At 37.3% G+C, this 21,733-nt stretch overlaps 1 protein-coding gene across 5 annotated transcripts in view; it reads left to right on the top strand.

Moving 5' to 3' along the window:
* METTL4 (methyltransferase 4, N6-adenosine) overlaps window positions 1–21,733 on the top strand; it is a 518,759-nt gene that overhangs the window by 448,283 nt on the left and 48,743 nt on the right. For all 5 annotated transcript variants that reach the window (XR_010837044.1, XR_010837043.1, XR_010837045.1 and 2 more), the window contains exon 11: window positions 13,490–13,609. The gene's annotated coding sequence lies outside the window, so the exon portion shown is untranslated. The remainder of the gene's footprint in view (window positions 1–13,489; window positions 13,610–21,733) is intronic.

Raw genomic sequence — 21,733 nt, 5'->3', positions numbered from 1 at the left:
GTGTAGTTGGGAAGGTCTCCTGACTTTGAGAATGAGGAATATGTTTTCTCTTATCTTCTATCTGGGCAGGGCCCAACCTCCTCTCTCAACTGTCTCATTATTTTTGTCTCAGAGTATCAGTCCACAAGGAATGAACTCAAACCATTTGCCCTGGGGCCCCATCTGTCTGCTGCCTCAAATACACTTCTGTTGTTCTAAGCCACCAAGTTTGTGGTAATTTGTTACAGCAGACAGAGGAAACTAGTATAGGAAGCTATTGCTGTTATCCAGGAAAGAGATGATGTTAGTTCACATAAGGATGATAAAATGGAGATGGTAAGAAGAACTGCAATTTTGAATAGGTTTTAAAATGTAGAATAAATAGGATTTTTAGTCAGATCAAAAGTGGGATGTGAAATAAAGGAAAGAGTCAAGGATAGCTCCAAAACTGTTAATTGTCTCTAATTAATTAATTAATACAATTACAATTAACAATTAGACCAATTGTTAATTACGCACACTCAGTGTGCCTGAGTGGTACTGACATATTTGGTTTCATTTTCCAGCTTGAAGTAACTATAGCCCCAACAAATCTATCCAACAGCCTCTTTCTATGGTTGAAGCTAACACTTTTTATGGCATACATTATTTTTATTCCATTTCATACTCTATTAGAACAGTCTAATCCCTCAAAAATGTGATTTCAAAGCCCAATCTCAGAAACTACTGATATTTGTAGTTTTATTTCATTAGTAAGTTACTCATCTTATTAATTTACTCTAAACACAACAAAACATTTCTTACCAGGAAATTGGAGTAGGTGTCAGTTAAAAGTAAGACATAAAGAGGAAGTTTGAATGAGAGTGAATCAGCTGGTACTAAATATGCCAGCAAACATCATGTTGCTGAAGCTGCCACAATAAAAGAAGAGAGAAAGGACTCTTTGCATTTTCCTTCTTATGGCTCTGAGTTTAATGGGTCCTTGCATTTCAACTAGCTGGTGGGAGGACATATTTTACCTTTGTATTTTCTTACACTTGCACTTGTGAACTTTAAACTTATCTCACAAAAGGGCAGTAAAATTGTTTTCCAACTTATTATTGGATATATGCACTCCTGTCTCCATCCTCAAAGCTCAATGCATTAGTGGATGATAACTTAGGATCCATTATAAGCATGTAGATAGTCACAAGGAAGCATCTTTCGGGAGTTCATTCTGAATGCAGGGTAATTTACATTAAAATGAGGGGAGAAATAAAATATAATGAGCAGGAATTTCATTCCATACCAGTCATGTTGAGACTGGTACCAGCCTTCAGCTTCTCATCTGAGAGGAAGGGGTGGGGGTAGAGGGTCTACACTTCATAGCTGGAAATCCTGAATCTTATCTGGGATAAACCAGGCAGGTGATACCATTAGAACTAGACGGTTTCCATGGTTAGGTTAGCTTGTCCTGCAAACAGAACCATTTTAGCACAAATTAGGTCTTTCAGTGTGAAATCAGAATTTAAGATTGAGCATGAAGAAGCTGAGAATTCAAACTACATAGAACAAATGCTAATTTTCCTTTTATGGGACTCATAGAGTGATTTAAGATCAAAAGAAAATATTAAATTAAAATTAGTATATATAATTGGATTTCAGCAAGTTGTTCTAATAAAAGTGAATCAAGGAGACCTGGGTTTTAGTTCTGACTTTGCCTTTAACTGGTTATGTGTAACCTTTGGAAAGGTTACTTAACCTCCTACATTTCTCATCTGTAGAATAATTTGAGAATAAAATACAAGGTCTTTTAGGCTTAAAAAGATACAAATAAACACTGGAAACCCTTATAACACAATGAAAAATGTATAGGAATAGTCTTAGTGCCATAACTGATTGAGTTCTAGGAATTATTTTTTAACAGATCACATAAAAGTTCTGGAAAAAATTCTTTCATTTCCAATACCTGAATTATTGAAATATATTAAGAGCAGGTACAGAGAAATTATTTTAAATTTTTATATTTTCTTTATACTTTTTTTTTTTTTTTTTTAAATTTAAGTTCAAATTCTGCTTTTAAAGACATATGGCAGTGCAGGCTTTACCAACTTCCACTAAAATATCTCCAAATGAATAACCATAACAACAAAGTGAAAACACATAACCACACCTAGATAAAGGGCCCAAGTATAAGTTTATTGCACAATATGGACAAAATTCTTACTTTCTATGAAGCAGATAGGTCTGAACTGAACTGACTTGAGAAAAAAAGGAAAAAAAGCCAGCTTTCATCTGACAAGTCTGAGAACATCTGAGGAAAGGAAGAAAGGAAACTACTTTTAAAATCATAGAAGTGGGAAAATTGGGAGAAGATAGACAGTTATAGCCTGCACAGTAAAACCTTCATACATGAGACAGAGATAGCAATATTTTTGGTAGCTGTAAATGTGAAAATACCAGTTTTTTAGTTATTCTATATGTGGGGAGTATCAGTCAAAGCCAGGTAATGGGGAAGGAGGTGTACCCGCTTAGTGCAACACAGATGTAGAAGGTGAAAGCTTGTTAGAAAAAGAGAATTAGACTCATCCCTGTATCCATTTCATGCATGAGTGGGTCACACCAGGAATAGGGGTGGTCAGCACAGGGTGCAGACACCTCTTATCACCTGCATATCTGGTGCAGTCTGCTCCAACAGTCCTGGCTTTGGTTGCTAGATAATAATAATAGCTAACATTTTTTGAGTACTTACTATGTGCCAGGCATGGTTCTAAGTGTTTAGCATACATTATCTCACATCATCCTGTAAACAACCTTAGGTGTAGGGCCAATTATTATCTTCCTTTTACAGCTGAGGAAAGTGAGGCACACGTGCATTATGGAACTTACCCAGGACACACTACAGCATCTAGGACTCAGATCCACGCAATCTGACCCCAGACATGTTCTCAGAGCTGAGGTGTGAAACAATGATCCTACTATTCTATAAGTGGGCAAAGGGCAAGGCCAAAGTGTTCCAAAACCTCTGTGGAATAAGTGCCCTCTGTATCTAAATGAATCTTGCTTTGTTTGAGGCTAATTAAAGAAAACAATAGCAAAAACAAAGAAAGAAACATAGAGACTATGAAACAAAACAAAAGAGTGCAACCAAAGAATCTGGAAATACCATCTGGAAAACTCAAGAAGAATATACTCTTAAGAAGGATCTAATGAAGGATGAAGGGTTAAGGAAGCATTTCAGAAGACTGGTATCCTTCAAGATGTGAAAGAAGAAAATTAATGAAGATTAAAAACTTGAAAATGAGTTGGATGAAATAAAGAAGTATCAAAATGAAAACTAAAACCTCAAACTGGAATTTAAACCCTTATTTCAGTCAATTAGGAGCCTAATTGTTTCTGCAAAAAAATTGAATTAATGATGGAAGTTGGCAACTTCTTACAGAATCTACAGTGCTAGAATGGAATCAACAGTCTTAACTAAATACTGTGCTTTCAAGCATTACTTCCAGTGTGTATGATCCATAAAAAATAAAATTCCCTTTCTCTTATCAGTTCCTAAAATGGTTGAGACAGCTTAATTTTCTGGACAATTTTGATACTTTTTGGTAGTCAAATGTTTTGTTTTGTGGAACATTCATATTTCCAGATTGTACTTCATTGTACTGTTTACCAATGCTGGGAAACCTGCAATCCTAGAAAAAGTGAAATAAAGTTGTAAAATTTGCCAAACGATATGAAACCAATCATTCCATTTCCAGTTTCAGCTCCAACAGGTAGAGATCTTGAGTTCATCATGCCCATCCTCAAAACAAAGGAAAGCTGGAAAGATGGACAATGAATGTCTTTTCTTGGACCCATCAGAGAAGTGAATTTGCAGGACAAACCACTGCACTGAAATCTGGAGGGACAGGCATATCCAGTGAGACACATCTGTTTCCCTTGAGCAAAAGGTGATCCTCCTTGTTATAAATGGTAGAACCACTAGTTATTTGGACAACTGCTGGAGGCTGAGTGTGGACTTCTTGGAAAATGAGACACCACCAAAGACAATCCTGGGGGGACCTCACACTTTCATGTGCTTTTTTACCATGAAGGCTACCAGGTTCTCAGGCTGAGGATTCAAGAAAAAATCCCCTCATGGTCTTGGCACAAGGAAAGGAAAAGCAGCCACTGTGTAATATTCCCCATTTCTTCTCCATAACCAAGGCTTATTCTATAGGGAAAACTAATTCACCAGAGAGCAATACTGAAACTTTATCCCAGCTGGGGGAGTGTATAAGGGGAGAGATTACTGCCCTGCTGGAGGTGGTTCCAGACTTCTTGCCTCACCTAAGTGGTTACAACCAACATCAACAGGGTATAAGATTTCAAAGAAATAGATTTGGAACAGTGGTAACCAGGGAATGGAGAAGCAGGCCAGCAGGAAAGAGGTATAGTTCTACAGAGGGACAGAAACACTTGGAAAGGCCTCACTCTGAGACACAGGCCCACTTAAGTACTGAGACTTAATCAGATTATAGAAAACTTCCCTTCTGTTACACTCCACCACCATGCAAACCAGTCTCCAGTGTAATAACAGTGGAGTCTAGCTGAAAGACCTGCAAGACAAAGGCTCTCTGAGAGGAGTAGAATAAAGGGAAGCCCCACAGCCAATGTGGGAGGAAAAAAAAAAGGTCATTAGAGGAATTTCAAGCCTATAGTCAAACAAACATCAAACACAGCCCAATTCCTGACCGAATTAATTGAATCCTTACACAAAAGGCCTGTTTAACCTCAGTAGCTATTAAAGACACAAATGTCCTGCTTTCAGCAAAAAATTACAAAGGATTTCAAAAGGCAAGAAAAAAATACAATCTGAAGAGAAAAAGAAATCAAACAGACCTAGAAAGATGTTCGAATTATCAGTAGACTCAGGAAAGGATTGAAAATAGGTCAATAGAAACTTCTCGAACTATGAAATGCAAAGAGAAAAAGAGAAGGAAAAAAATTCCAGAACAAAACATTTAAGAATAGTGGGACATTATCAGATATATGTATATGAAACATACCTAATTGGGATACCAACAGGAGAAGAAAGAGAGAATTGGGCAGAAGAAATACTTGAGGTAATAAAAACTGAGAACTTTACAAATTAATGACACACATAAAACCACAAATCCAGGAAGATCAGGGAACAATAAGCAAGGTTAACACAAAAGAAAAATCCCCACCTTGGCATATCAGGTTCAAATTGTAGGGAATCAAAGATAAAGTCTTGAAGGAAGCAAAAGGGGAAAAATACCTTCTCTATAAGAACAAGGGTAAGGATTACAGCAGACTTCTCATCAGAAACCATGCAAGCAAGAGGAGTGGAGTAAAATCTTTAAAGTGTTGAAAGAAAAAAAACAAAAAACTTGCCAACCTAGAAATCTATGCCCAGTGATACTGTCTTTAAAAAGTAAAGGATAAATAAAGAGTTTCTCTGGCAAACAAATTCATTACTAGGAGACCAACCTTATGAGAAATGTTAAAAGAAGTTCTTCAGGCAGGAGATAAATAATATAGCTTGGAAACTTGACTATTTAAAAAAAGAGGAAGGGCATCAAAGAAGGAATTGATAAAGGTTAAAAATATTTTTATTCTTCTTAATTGGTCTAAAATATAGCAGTTTGTTTGCAATGACACTAGTAACAGTGCTTTAGGGATTAAAGCATGTGGATGAGTGAAGCAAACAAAAGCAGTATCACAAGAGACAGGAGGGAAGATTCCAGAATACTCCGTTTTTAAGGTAACCGTACCAAACAAGAAACTGTGGAGTGTACTTTGAAGGTACACTTAGATTATTTAATAATATATATTGTAAATCCTGTGGCAACCACTAAAAGAAACAAAAGAGTATACATGATATTCCAAGACAGGAAATTAATTAAATAGAACCATACAAAATATGAAACCAGTCATAACTCTTAGAAAAGAAGGAAAAGGAAACTTGAACTGGCTCTCCAGCTTGTATATGGCATACTGTCTTCCATTGTTGCTCTAGACTGCTACTGTTGTTGGGCTGGTTTTTTGTTTGTTTATTTTGTTTTGTTTTCCTTTTATTTATTTTTCTCTTTAGCTGGAGGACATAAAGCATAAAAATATACTATTATTTTGAATATTGACTGTGAGAAACTCTTTCACCCATATCTGTTCTGTATCTAATAAGATGATTCAATAAAACTAGAAGAGATGAACCATACTCAAGGATTTAATTGAACATCTCCCACACTCCCACCACCACAAAATAGAGGATAAAGAGAAAATATAATAATAACAGAAGATAAAAGGTAAGTAGGACAAAGAGCAGAGGCCCCCAGGAATGAATAAACTATATGTTCCTGCAAGAGAGCTCATAACAATTGAAATAGAGTCAATGTTCAAAGATATGTTGCAGTTCTTTGAATCTAAGACATTTTAATGTTTCTGGTATTTGGTTGCATCTTACAATCAATTTCTACAGAAATTTTCTAGTCAGAGAGAGGAGTGTGTTCCAACATAACTGTCATTACCTTCACAAATGCCACTTTAACTGTGCAAAGTCCTGATTAAATATCAGTTGGATTATCTGCACTGTTAGACCACATATGGTGAAATTTTAAATTAAATTTTATCTTTATTTTCAAAAAGTCTTAAAATTATACCAATGAGACTGCATAAAAATTAAAAGGTAATGCATTCCCAGAAAATTTTCTGTCACATGCCAAGGAAATCAATGAAGATTCAGAGATATTGCATAATCTCTTATAGATCTTCAAAGGTAGAAGTTGATCTATTCATAACACAGAAGGATTATTAGACAGATTCATAACATTTATCTATAAAAATTTCAAAGTGCCTCTTAATAATATCTGGTGTTTTATTTCCAGAAAGTAAAAAGAAATAAACAACAGCAGCAACAACAAAACCAGCTGTGAGTTTTAACCAAATGGCAAATGCAAGTGAAACTCTAATAATCTGTAATATGCTTAGGAATTTTGCTGTCTGTTCTAAGTGAGATGAAGAGGTAAAAATATGCACATGAGTTGTAATATTTTTCTGTCTCCATGCTTCTATGTGTAATTGCATAGTATCAAAATGATTTAGGTCTGTAGACCGGATATCAAGAAATATTGGATTCAGAATCTGACTGATTTACATCCAGCTGCTTCACTTGGATGGGTCTCTGCTTCTCTCTTAAGTCATTGGTCAGCTTTCCTGACTCCATAGGCAGCAGAGTCCAGGACTCCATCTCTTCTTGAACTTCTTTAGGTTTTGACATCTCTCCTTGCATCAGGGGCTAACTTTTCTGTGTTAGGGATATGACCCTTCCTTCCATAGGCAAATCACATAGAGTTTGGTTTATTTCCTTGCTTTTGAGTCAGTTAAGGTATTGGTGGGAAATCAAGTAAGAGAGAAAACTAGGTTCCACAAATTGGTACTATAAACTTGTCAATTATTTTTCTCCCCTAGTAGAGTGGATTAGATAGACTGCTTATGCTCACAGTGACCAAAATTTAAGAATGATATTTAAAACATCTTTTAAATGACAAGTAAAACATCTGTATAAATTTATCCATAAATGCCTCAAAATTTTATTTATTATCACGCATGTGTGTTAGAACCACATATAACAGCTAAAAATACTTTCTCTAAAAACATGGAACTGTACATTTTCAATAGGAATAGTGTTATTCTCAGGGTGGTAACAATTTTTTTTCATACAAAGGCAAAAAGAATACTTGCTCTTTTTATGTACAAAACACAGATATATGTACAGTACATAATAGGTATACAGCATACCTATGATATTAAAATTTCATTTCATGTTATGATTAGGGGAAGAAAATCAAAAAGTGCTCTATAGGGAGCCAATAATGAAGTAAAGGTTGGCAGAAGCTGTGTTACACCAAAGCCTCTTCCTCTCCTACCCACAAATGCATTGTATTCTTTGAATATGCAATAAGAAAAAAAGAACCTAAAGTTAGTTTAGTCAGTGCCAACATGTAAACACACCCAGATATTTGAGAAAGAAAAAATGTTAGTCAGTCATCCAGATGTTTTACTTTGACAGTGTCAAGTAGCATCAAGAGAGTAAGAAAGACAAGCCACAGACTGGAAGACAATATTTGCAAAAACATATCTGATAAAGGACTGCTATGAAATATATACAAAGAACTCTTAAAATTCAACATAAGAAAATGAACAACCTAACTAAAAAATGGGCAAAAGACCTGAACAGACACCTCACCAAAGAAGATACACAGATGGAAAAAAAAAAAAAAAATGAAAAAATGGTCCACATCGTATGTAATTCGGGAAATATAAATTAAAACAATGAGATGCCACTACACACCTATTAGAATGGCCAAAATCCAGAACACTGACACCACAGTGCTGGTAAGGATGGGGAACAACAGGAGCCCTTATTTATTGCTGGTGGGAATACAAAATGGTATGGCCACTTTGGAAGACAATTTGGTAGTTTTGTACAAAACCAATCATATTCTTATCATACTATTCAGCATATTCCTTGGTATTTATTCAAGTGAGTTGAAACTTAAGCCACTGAAGCCACTTTAAACCTCTACACAAATGTTTATAATTGCTTTATTCATAGTTCTTTATTCATAATTACCGAAACTTGGAAGCAACAAAGATGTCCTTCAGTAAATGAATGGATATATAAACTGATATCTCCAAACCATAGAATATTATTCAGCACACACAAAAAGAGCTATCAATCAATGAAAAGACATGGAGGAAACTTAAATACATGTTGCTAAGTGAAAGAAACCAATCTGAAAAGGTTACATACTGTGTGATTCCAACTATATGACATTCTGAAAAAGACAAAACTCTGGGGACAGTAAAAAGATCAGTGGTTTCCAGGGATTTCTGGGGAGGAAGGAGGGGGGACGAATAAGATGGAGCACAGAAGATTTTGGGGGCAGTGAAACTATTCTGTATGATACTATAATGGTGAATACATGTCATTATACATTTGTCAAAACCCATAGGCTGTATAGTACCCCAAGTAAACCCTCATGTAAACTGTGGCCTTTGGATGATAATGATGTGTTAGTAGTGTAGGTTCATCATTTTCTGGTGGGTGATGTTGATAACGGGGAAGGCTGTGCATATATGGACGCAGAGGGTGTATAGGGAATCGCTGTGCTCTCCTCTCAACGTTGCTGTGAACCTAAAACTTCTAAAAACTAAAACCTATTAAATACTGTTTATTAAGACAAAACAAGACAAAAAAATATCAAATAGCCAGATATTTGAGTACATTGTATGAAATAGTTGAGTGGTTAGCTAAAATTGTATTCTGAGCGTTTTGGTGTGGTGCCCCAGAATCCTGTCCCAATAGCCTCACAGCTTGACTTGTTTCCATGTGTATTTGAGCCCGTGCACTGCTCCTTGGACTCCTGCTGGCGGTATTCAAGGCATCGTTTCATAGTTTTTAATCCTTTATGCACACATTATTATTTCCTATCTCTTGGAAGAAAGAGACTATAAACATGTTTAGGACTATACCTAGTGGAGTTGGTATCTAACACTACCTTGTTCACTTCCAATTATAAATTATTTATGAAACAAACCATTTTGGTACTTGAGAAACTATTTTACTTACTGATCACAGAAAGATTCAGGACTAACAAACACTGATGAATTTTGTTTCTTTTAGCACTTCAAGTTTGCATTTCACTTAAAAATATTTCAATAATACATACAAAAAGATAGTGTGATATAATGTAGAGAATCAGAGCTAAAGAATACAAATGCTGATGTTCAGTCCTGGTTGCTCACTTTGGTACTGAGTGGTTTTGGTCAAATCACTGTAACATTTAAAGTTATCAGTATTGTTATTCATGAGTGAAATGTTACGTGCTATGGATTTTGCTCTCTTTCTATGACCCGATATTTGTGTACAAAAAGTGAAGAATATTATATTTTTTTACCAGGTGGTATAAGAGTTTCTCACAATGAGAAAATCACCCTTGTTAGGAAGATGACTTGATCAGTTCACTTGAAATAGCGTGGCTGTATGCTGGGGTCAAAGCTTTTGAGAAGAGCTTGAAAGAGTTGAGTTGGTCGGAGGTCCTGTGGTATTTGATGGGCTCCTACCCATAGTAATGTGTGTGAATAAATGGTAAAATTACTAAACCTTTAAAATATTTTATCCAAGTTTGTTTGTTTGGTAGAGAACAGTGAAGATTTGGTTCCCTGTTCAAGTTGATACGGGTAAAATTGAGACAGCACACATACGTGGAAGTTGGAGAGAGATGAGGAGAAAGCAAGTTGTGGGGACTTTGCAGAGAGTGTGTACAAGATGCAGCATATCCGTGGTATTGAAATTCCTTGGGGAGAGTTATGATTAGAGGAGTTACAATTAGGGGAGAATAATTCACAAGCTGTGTAATTGGGGGCTAAATGCAAGCAGGGGTTTGCTAATAATTGGGTTACATAAAAGGATACATATATACAAAAGTGATCATTTAAACATTTTGTATATGTGCATTTGTGTTTGTGTGTATATGTGTGTATTTTAACATAAACTCTGTAATTCCTAGGATTCTTGAAAAACCAAGTATAATATAGGTATAGCCTAAAATATTAGACCCTCCTTAAGAGAAAAAAATGACACCTTACTGGTTAACCTTGACAGGAAGGGTTGACATATCCTCTAGTTCTTGGATTACTTAATATAAAGTGGAGATATAGAGGATAATTATTTCAAATGAGAAAATAATTCTACTTTAGTCAAGCATGCCCAATAATTAGTTTTCTGAGACTTTTTAGTATTTCACATTAGTACTTTTGGGAGCTGGTGGTAGCTTTACAATTGGTTCTGGAAGCATGAATTTTGCCTTTTGTGATCTGGAAAAAATTTAGTTTTTCTAACACCCAAGAGAATAGAAAAGATTAACCAGATTGAATTCATGGTTCTGGTTTGATCCAGGTAGGCAGGCAAATGAAGCCACAAAACTACAAGAATATTTTTAGAATCTAGGAGAGGATTTATACTCTTTATTTTTCTTATTCAAAGTATTTGTGACTCTTGGCCCTCAGTCTACTGTATGTATTCCAGCATCAGTTTTCATGTTCCACAAGCAACCTTTCTGACATGTTGATTAGAATTACATTAATGTGGAGCGTTGATAAATGATGCCTATAATTTCAAAGTAGTAACAGCCGAAATGATTTTTTGATATGTAACAACAGGTATTTGACATTAACATAGCTAACTTTCTATTGTTGAAAAAACTCACAGGCATTGCTAACTGTACTCTGGTTATAAATGATGGAAAGGTTGTTAAGTTTTATTAGCAGTAAATTTTTCCCCTGTTCATGGACAACCCTGAATTCAAACCATGGACAACCTTAGGGTTAAGAGCCCCTGTTTGAACAGCCTATCTGTCTCTGATTCCCTTCTTTTGCCCTGCATTTCCCCTCTTGGGTTGAAGAAGAGACAACACAGAACTAAATCAGAGGTCTTTGACTTCAGAAATCCACATTAGCAATTTTCAAGTTGGGATTAATAACTTCTTCAAGAATTCAGAAGAAAATGATAAAGACATGAAATCATGAATAAAATGATAAAAGACTTGGAGAATAGAAAACTAAAATGCATATACAAATGTTTTATATACATACATTAAGATTTTTATATACATATAAAAAGAACAGGAGATCTAAAATACATGATATAAAGAGAAGATGATGAAATAATAAATGATGTGATGCAAAAAAGCAATGCTCAAATAAGTTATGCAAGAAAATTCTCAACAACTTAAGCTTTCACATTGAAGAGAATCCCCAAATATAAAGCTAAAATCATTAAAATATATTCACTGATTGACAATTTTACCATCCATCCATCCCTTAGGATTAAAAAAAACCCAAGAATATAGACAGAAATAAATAGCTTATTTACCATGGAAATATGAAAATTGGAGCATCATATTTCTCTGTTAAAATATATTTATATACATAATCAGATGAAGATGATACAATGTCTATACAATTTTTTAGGGCAAAAAATATTGTGAGAAAAATTTCTGCATATAGTAAAGCTATAAATTAGTGTGTAAAAATAGATAAATACATTTTTTCCCCCAGAACTTCTAGCAGGTAAGATCTTCAAGATTAATTAGCAGATCCAGATTTTTAAATTGAGACCTCTTGCTATATACTGGACCTCTGTCTTCATTCTTACAGTGTGTCTTCTTAGGTCTCCAGTTACATTGTTTTCCCCGAATTTATCAACCAATTCAAGTGATTGATTGTCTGATTTTTTCCCACTACACTAAATCAATACAGAGTCTAGACATTGTGAATTTCAGTTTAAGTTCTCTGTGGAAAACTTATGGTAGTTTGAATTGGCTCTGCAGATAGAATCTTTTGAAATTATGTTTTTAATGAAAGATTTATGGCGGTGTATATCCCCTCATCCTTCCCACAAATGTTAACAACAGTTGCCACCTATATAGACTCTAGGCCATTTGTGTCAGTTTGGGTTCCCCAGAATCAACCCTTGAGACAAAAATTTAAATTAAAGCATTTATCTGGCAGATAATCCCAAGACAGCTGTAGGGGACTGGGAAGTGAGCCAGGGAAGCTAGGGCAGCCAAAAAAGGTGCACTGACAAGTGAGGTTTTTTTTAGACAAAGACTCAAACAGGTATTTTATTTTATTTTATTTGGTCATGCCATGCGGCATGCAGGATCTTAGTTCCCCAACCAGGGATGGAACCCATGCCCCTTGCAATGGAAGCACAGAGCCCTAAATGGACAGCCAGGGAAGGCCCAGTACAACTGTTTTTTAATTGGAGCTTAATCCTATGGCAGAACTCTGGGATTCTGTGTGTAACATGTGCCTCAGTTTTTTCTCCATCCATGAAGTAGGGAGTTGGGATTTTTATACACCCATCTCCATCAAGTATTGTTGAGGGTTGTTCCTGAGTGGTGGAGGAAGCATAAATTTTCTGGCACTTCTCACTTACTCTGGAAAGGGGAAGAGAGCCCTCCTCTTCAAGGGAAAACACTTAGGCAGTTAAAAGACCTTTATGTAAGTCTCAAGGGGATGTAGATAAGGCATTAACAATATCTACTACAATGTATTTTGGGTGATTGGTGTGTGAACATATTAATTAAGTATATTAGGTGCCTCTAGCAAAATATGAATGTGAGTGTAAATTTAATCTTTCTATTAGCAGAGTACAATATTCAGGATACTGAAGATGGTGAGGGGAATAAAAACAATGGTATAACTACAGCCATGGTTTACAATGCCAAGGCCAGATAACATTTTGTTATAGTGGTGGATAAAGCTATTCAAAAATATCATATTAATTAATAATCAGATTATAATAATACTATAATAATTAGTTATCAAAAAGCCACCTCAGCTGACACTGTATATTATATACACAATAATTAATAATAATAATAATAATAAAACTTTATTTGGGAGGCTTAGAAAAAGGGAAAGCAATATTTTAATATGAGTCATTTAAATTAATTTTCAGGTATACAGAGGAAGAACAGAAGTGTGAACAAAATTCTGCCTACGAAGTTTATCATATCATTCACAGAGATGCAAATATGCGTACAGTGGTGAGAACTGGCTGAAAATTTATAATGTCAAGGTAGGACTGTTGGAAATGTCAGGTGACTTTTTATCCTTCTTTATTAAATTTATAGTCTTAATCATTGCAGATTGTAAGAATATATGACTTTTCATGGATCACTGACAGTGAAGGAAAAGGCTAGAAAATTCTTACAATGAATCAAAACTTGTGTATGGCAATTTAATTTAAGCAACTATTACTGTCAGTGGCTTTTTAGGGCCACATCTCTTAAGACATAGGGGTCCTGATTAGTAGTACTCACTTTATTATCGGCTGAAGAAAGAAGTAACTTTCTACAACTCCTCGGTGTTTGGGTCATAGATGGTTAGAGCCAAGAACATCATTCTTGGACCCTATGAGTGGAGATAAACTTGGATTCACTTCCCTTTAGATCATTTTATTCTGAAATTAAACATTCTTTTCTGGCAATAAGTTAAAAAGTTAATTAAAACTGGGGAGGCTGAAGCATTTGAAATTTAACAAACAACCCCAAAGAAGAAATTGTATACACATTAGTATCCTGTTGAAATCCAACTTGTGAATGGTATTCTCTGAGCTGTTAGGGTGACTGTACCATGGCTGAAAACTGAGATCTTTGTCATTTTCAAGCTGAATGTCATTATTTTACTGGGACTGTGAGTTTTGTCAAACCCGATAGACAGCTGACTTGGTCAAATGCAGGAATTTAATGTAACCTGAAGGCTACCGCAGCCATTGAGAGGAAGGACTGAGGTCAGGGGTGGGCCAGGTCTTTGGCTTTAGTTCAATTAATTTAACTAAAGCAAAGAATTAAAAGAATGAAATAGTCATCATTCTTTATATCTCCTACTGTATAGTGAGAATTTCTGTATACTTACTATTTCGTAGTATTTTTGCACTAGAGAACTGGTATAGATAGTTTTTCAGCATCCTAAATAGGAAGGGAAATTTGTAAGTGGGTGTCATTACCCTGAATGATTGAGGGTGTGGAAGAGGGAGAGAGGCCATTTTGTAAGGAAGAAACACAGTCCTGATTGTGACCTTGTGGCTGACGGCACGCAGACCTCTTCTGTCCTCCCTCCCCGTGGAGACATGTGTACTGGAGTGTGGCGAGGGCCTCTAGTTCTGCCCAGATGTGCAGAATAATCAGGGAATGAAACCACATAAGCAGAGGGCTGAGAAAACAATGTGGCCAATACCTGATTATTAGTCAATATTATCTTCAATTAAAAAAAAAAACTTTGTCAAAAACCCTGTGACAGGGCTTCCCTGGTGGCACAGTGGTTGAGAGTCCGCCTGCCGATGCAGGGACACGGGTTCGTGCCCTGGTCCGGGAAGATCCCACATGCCGCGGAGCGGCTGGGCCCGTGAGCCATGGCCGCTGAGCCTGTGTGTCCGGAGCCTGTGCTCCGCAACGGGAGAGGCCACGGCGGTGAGAGGCCTGCATACGGCAAAAACCCCTGTGACTCATGCTTAACTCTTCGAGTTTTTTTTTTTTTTTATTCCCTGCTTTTCAAAATTAACTAATCAATTTGGGGCCAGGAAGGAGAAGAACAACCCCTTTCCCTGATTTTTGGCCAAGAATTTCCCCTAAATGATGTGCAATGATAAAACTGTAGTCGTATCTGTAATGTATGTTCGTGCTTTCATTTCCCGTATCCTCCAATTTGCTGAGAACCTACTTAGAAAAACATTCTGCATGAATTATTTTATGCATGTTGTAAAAGCCTTTTGAAATAACTTACATGAAATATGGGCAATATTCTTGAGAAAAATTGAATGATACAGTTTCTAAGAATCCCACCTTGTTTTGGGGAAAAGCAATCAACTCTGCAGATACGTTGAAAACAACAGAAAAATATGAAACAAAGAGGAGTGCGTTTTCAGATAACAGCACATGCAAATGATGTGACAAATTTGCTTGAACTCAGTTAAAGACAGAGCAAAACAATGAGACTAAATGGATTACCAATAAAGAAACCATGACAAAACAAAAGTACTCTAAAATAGTACTTTCTTCTTAAAAATGAAGATTTTGTTTTTTGTTTTTTGTTTTGTTTTGTTTTTTTTGTGGTACGCGGGCCTCTCACTGTTGTGGCCTCTCCCATTGCGGAGCACAGGCTCCGGACGCACAGGCTCAGCGGCCATGGCTCACGGGCCCAGCCTCTCCGCGGCATGTGGGATCTTCCCGGACCGGGGCACGAACCCGTATCCCCTGCATCGGCAGGCGAATTCTCAACCACTGCGCCACCAGGGAAGCCCAAAAATGAAGATTTTTATGCTGTGTTAATCAGGGTTTTCCAGAGAAACAGAACCTATATATATATATATATATATATATATATGTATATATATTTATATATGACTTATTATAGGAATATATATATGTGTGTGACTAATTATAGGAATTGGCTCACATGGTTATGGAGGCTGAGAAGTCTCATGATGTGCTGTCTTCAGGAAAGTCAGTAGTGAAATTCAGTCTGAGTTGTAGGGCGTGAGAATGGGGGATGTGGGGAGACAGTTGTATAAGTCCTGAGTTGAGTCTGAAAGCCCGAGAGCCAGGAGCTCCCATGTATGAGGTTAGGAGAAGGTTGATGTCCCAGTTCAAGCGAGAGAGCAAATTCGTCCTTCCTCTGCCTTGTTTGTTCTATTTGGACCCTCAATGTACTGGATGATGCCCACCCACACTGCGGAAGGTGAGCTCCTTGACACAGTCTACTCAGTCAAATGCTAATCCCTCTGGAAACACCCACAGAGACCCACCCAGAAATAATGTTTTACCAGCAATCTGGGCATCCCCTCGCCCAGTCAGGTAGACACATAAAACTCACCATCACATCTGCAAAATCATTCTGAGATGAGAGTTGTAAAATACTGGATATAGAGAGACAATAATAGCTACTTTGGGAGTCTTCTGTTCATTACCTGTACTGGGAGCAGAAATACCCAATTCAAAGGTGTAACTAAAACATATCTGTGGTTATGGTGTTATTGGACGGAAACATAAGCAAGCAGAGTTACAATACAGTGGTACTTAGGAGGTGAAGGTGGGTGTTTTAAGAGGACAGTCTGACCAAAGGGACATTAGAGAATGAAGGGGGGCATACCCTCACTCAGACAGTTTTGTTTTACCTGGGGTGATTGGCCAAATAAAGGTCTGATTGATAAGAATAGTTCAGAGGCTGCTCCATCACCTGGAGCAGAAGCTTATACAGAATTCCAGACACTCTTCAGGACTTGGTTTCATTGGAAACTGCAGGGGGCTTATTTTTCCCTTGGACCTGGGGACACACCAATGACGTGGTGACTGGAGGGGGCCTTAGCCAGGCAGGCATTTGATTCTTCTCCCAGAAAGGGGAGACAGTTGTGCCCATAGACCCCTCACAAGCTGACATGTCTTACTTCTGCTTTTGGTCAAGCTGGATCTTGTCTGTTTCTAACTTGAGTTTAGATCTTCAAGTCTCTGACATTCTTCATCCTCCTTAGAAACTTGCACAGGAATCCTGAAGCAATAGGACAACTCAGAGTTTGTATGCCAATGAAGAGTAGCAGAATATGCCACTCCCAAATATGCTTCCCCTACACCCCAAACAGGCATACCAACATGGTCAGAATGCATGTTGGTTGCAGGAAAGGAGAATTTTCTGAAACCTCCAGTGCTTTCGAGATTACTTAGAAGTATTTTTGGTTGCCAATGACATAAATTCAGCTCAACCTAGCTTAAAAAACAAAGAGGAGTTTTTAGAGTGATAACAGGAGTATATTCTGTAATCCAGGTTCTAGGATGAGACCAAAAAAAGGAACTGAAGCAATGTGTGGGCCCAGGAATGGCTACTGCTGTCTACATCTTTTGGCTTAGTGCCTCACTGGTTATCAGTGTATCAACCTCTTTCAATATATATGATTTAGCTTATATTAACATTTTGTGATACTTGTCTAAAGCCCTTCTGCATCTCTATGTTGAATAATAACTATTCTGAATTTTTTTTGAAAACTTGCAAAAGTTATTTATTCAGAGCTTGCTAGGGAGTCAGCCTCCATCACTTGTGTTTTGTCAGAGACTCAAATGCAGGCAGAGCAGTAGGCAAACTTTATAGTGGAAAAAGAAAGAAAGTTTCAACCATGCTCTGATTGAAGGCTGTTGTCTGGGGAGGCTACATATATGCAGACTAACTAGAAGTGAGTATTCTATGTGATTAGTTAAGGGTGCAGAGTTGGCTCACTCTAGATGGTTCTAAGTTGGAAGCGAGATTGAATCCTTTCATATCATTTTTAATGTTCCTATCTGTATTGGGGGGAACTTAAATATTACATAAATTATATCATAGGATGCACATATTTTCAAATTTTCTATTTTATCCCCACTTGTAATTATTTTTGAGTCGTTTGTCGACATGCACAGCTATAGTTGATTCATTTTAAGTAATCTGTAGTATGTTGCAAGAATAAGTTGTAGTCCATATTCAGTTGTGTACTGTTTTCTGTGATTACAAAGATTGAGGCAAACATCTTTGTGCACCTGAGTGAGCATGTTTTCTGGAAATATTCTAGAATTGGAATTGTAAACACATAGATCTTGTGCCTCTCATCTTTGGCTTTACTAGGTATTTCAAAATTGTTCTTGAAAATGTTTGCATAAATTTACCTTTTCACCAGCTGTGTATGAATTTCTTCAGCTCCACATGCCACCCAAACTATTTTTTACCCATTAGAAGGAAATTAGATGATATTTCGTTTTTATTTTCTCCTTGATTTTGAGAGAAGTGGAACATCTTCATATATTTATGAAATAATTCATGGGTCAAAATGTACCACACTGTAAATTGGAAAATGTTAGAACTGATCACCAATGAAAGCATTAAAATATGTTGGACTTGGTGAAAGTACCAAAGAAAGATACCTTTTTTGCTTTAGCTCTGGGTCAACAAAGAGATTCTCCCCTGTGAATTCTACTCGCAGGTCTGTGCCTCACATGAATTCAAGTGCACAAGGATACCCACATGGTCCAGGAAGCCTGTAGTGTGCTGAATGTGGGGCTGGGATGGGGTGGTCTCCAGGAGAGTTTGGGATATTGTTTTCCTCCTCCTTGTATATATTTTTGTTGTCGGTGGTAGTGGTTTCCAGCTTTATTGGGATGTAATTGACATATAACATTGAATGAGTTTAAGGTGTATAATGTGTTGATTTGACACACTTGTACATTGCAAAATGAGTATGACCTTAGCGTTAGCTAACACCTTTATCCCATCACATAATTACCATTTCTTTTTTGTGGTGAGAAATCCTAAACAGCACATTATAAAACCCATTGCTCTCATCTTGGCCAAGAATCAAACATCAGATATCTAGACACCCCCAGAGATGAAGCTTGAGTTTTTCCCTCCAGGGGTCAGTCAGCTCTAACCCCACTCCTGGCATGTCCCCTGTTGGTGGAGTGGGTGGCCCATGTGGGGGAAACAGAAGAGGAGGAGATTCTGGGCACGCACACTAGGTGAACACTGACTTCCCAAATTAGGTTTATTCCTTGGTTTTCTACACCCAGTTTTGGGTTTTAAGAAGATGGAATCCAAAGGCCTGAAAAGAATTTTATATATGTAATGAGAAGAAATTCCTGTCATTTCTTTTTCTGTGCCAGAAAGACTAATAACTTCAAAAGGCAGCATCTGCCTCCCCCTGCATGCCTGTGTCCTATCTGTAATGGTTTATCAGAGTCTATACAGAGGCTTACAGAAAATGTAAAAGGAGGACGGCATTCCTGTGATGTCATGATCACCATCAGAAAGGCCCTGGGCCTGGAGTTCCTGGCCTGTTTCTGTAGCCCTTGGTTTGCTCTCTAGCTACTGGAAATAGCTTGTTTACCTTCTCCCTGTCCTCACAGACTATTTCTGTTGAGGTCTTTATTTCCCACCTCAGGCTTATTTTTAAATCAGAACAAAACTCTTAGAATACTGGTTATAGCCTGCTGTGTCCTTCAAGCTATTATATAACTACCTTGGCTTTTCAAAGCTTTTAAAGTTAGCTAAAAAAGCAAGAAAACAAGCTGGTGTGACACAAGAAGGAGGAGGTGTAGAATTTTGAATAGTTCGCAAAAAAAGACAAAGAACAGAACTGATACAGGGCTTGAATTTTAGTACCAGAGTAGAACAATTGATAATGACACCTGTAGCAGTGGAAAGAGTACAATTATTGATTAGCAGAGTGTAATAATTAATTGTTGGTAATGACCAGGGCAACAACAATAGCTGCCATCTATTATATATTTAGTATGAGTCAGGCATGGTCCTGTTTTAATACACCACTTCATTCTATCTTCACAATAATCTTTTGGTGCAGCTACTATTATAAGATGAGAAAACAGAGGCTGACTAAATTTAAGTCACTTGCTCAACATCATAGAGAAATTTTGCCATAAATATGGCAGCAAGGGATAGTAGCACATGTCACGCATTTGAGTTGATCTTTGAGTTTTAAATTTATTGCAAAAAGAGCTATATCTATTGCAGGGGTTGGCAAACTATAGCCAGTGAGCAAAATGTGGCCTGTTGTCTGATTTTGTAAAAAAAATTTTATTGGTCCACAGCCACACCCATTCACTTATATATTATCTGGAGTTGCTTTCCCATGGTGGAAGTGAGTAGTTGTGACAGAGACCTTGTGGCCTGCAAACACTAAAATATTTACTATTTAGCCCTTCTAGAAAGTTTGCCTAGCCCTGCCCTCCTGTCCTCTTCCTTTAGAGCCTTTTGGAGGAACTGAGCTTTTATTTCTTCCATTGCATTCTTTCATGTTGGATCCTAATATCCAGCCTATAGTTGGAGGTTGAATATTCTTCCTGGATGATTCTCCAGCTACTTTGAGAATCTCCATTCTGCTCAAGATAGTTCAAGTTTCACAGTTGCCCTCTTTCAATCTGCTTGATAAAGTCCCTGATACAGTCCTATAGTTTTTCCCTAAGGCTACAAACAGTATATTTTACTTTGCAGCCTCCCAACAGGGAATTCTTGTTGATTCCAGGGCCTCTGAAGGAGAAAATTTTTTAAAAACCTGAGTGTCCATCTGATTTTGCTTCTCGCTCACATCATTTTATAGCCCTTCCTCATTTTTTTTTTTTTTCATGGTGGGGACTTCAGGAATCAGTACTCAGGTCATGAAATTCTGCTTTCATCACTGTATTTAATCTGCCTTTCTCACATGTGTGTTTGGTGTCTACAGGGCATCTCTGTTTTGCTGTTTTGGCATGTGTATACAATTCCCAGGAAGAAAAGGGTGAGGAGAACATCCCTCCCCAGAGAAAGGTGTCACACTAGCTCTATGGGACATGACTTACTGCTCCTGGAGGTCAAAAACCTTAGCCATCTTATTCTTAGCTTATTCAGGGCCAGCAATTAGCAGCCTGGTTCACTAAGTGTTCAATGAATGAATAGAGGATGAGGAAATGAATAAATGAGTGTAAAGGAACACTCTGAGTATTGAGATGACTAAGTTGGTTTTTGCCTATGGTTCCACCAATTCCCAAACCTTCTGTTCAGCATCCCACCAGGTTTGGGGACCAATTGAATCTCTAGGTAGAAAAAATATATGGAGTGTTGGTTCTAGAGTTTGGCAACTTGGCATCATCTCAGTGTTGCTACTGGTAACACTTGAAGATTTCTAGGCAACCCTGCAACCAACAACCACCTTGAACCCTATTCTACCATATTTATAAGAACACAGATATACCCATTTATATTAGTTTCCCACTGCTGCTGTAGCAAATTATCACAAAGTTGATGGCTTAAAACAAGACAACTTATTATCTTATAGTTCTGGAGGTCAGAAGTCCAAAACAGATCTCAGTGGGCTAAAATCAAGATGTCAGATATCAGCAGGGTTGTGTTTCTTCTGAAGGCTCTAGGAGACAATCTGTTTGTTTCCTTGCCTTTTCCAACTTCTAGAGGCCACTTGTATTTCTTGGCTTATAGCCTCCTTCTTCCATCTTCAAAGCCAGCAGAGTCTAGCATGTTCAGATCAATCTCTCTCTCTCTCTCTTTTCCTCCCTCCCCCTCCATCCTCCCCTCTCCCCAACCCCCAACCTCTGCTTCCAGCATCACATATCCTCTGCCTCAAACCCTCCTTCCTTCCTCTGATAGAAACACTTGTGATTACATTGGGCCCACCAGC

This window comes from Kogia breviceps, chromosome 15, assembly GCF_026419965.1.
Source record: "Kogia breviceps isolate mKogBre1 chromosome 15, mKogBre1 haplotype 1, whole genome shotgun sequence".
Classification (NCBI taxonomy): domain Eukaryota; kingdom Metazoa; phylum Chordata; class Mammalia; order Artiodactyla; family Physeteridae; genus Kogia; species Kogia breviceps.
The sequence above is the reverse complement of the archived record's forward strand: the minus strand, read 5'-3'. Positions and strand labels throughout refer to the sequence as shown.